Here is a 249-nt window from a genome sequence, read left to right as displayed (position 1 = left end):
TTTGCGGGGTGTATGTTTGCAAGGCGTGCGTTTGCAAGGCATGCATTTGCGGGGTGTATGTTTGCAAGGCGTGCATTTGCGGGGTGTATGTTTGCAGGCTGTGCGTTTGCAAGCTGTGCATTTGCAAGGCGTGCGTTTGCGGGGTGTATGTTTGCAAGCCGTGCGTTTGCGGGGTGTACGTTTGCAAGGCGTGCATTTGCAGGTTGTCTGTTTGGAGGCTGTGCGTTTGCATGGCTGTGCGTTCGCAGG

This window comes from Haliaeetus leucocephalus, unplaced genomic scaffold, assembly GCF_000737465.1.
Source record: "Haliaeetus leucocephalus isolate CR32 unplaced genomic scaffold, Haliaeetus_leucocephalus-4.0 Scaffold147, whole genome shotgun sequence".
Lineage (NCBI taxonomy): Eukaryota > Metazoa > Chordata > Aves > Accipitriformes > Accipitridae > Haliaeetus > Haliaeetus leucocephalus.
This window is presented reverse-complemented; position numbering follows the sequence as displayed.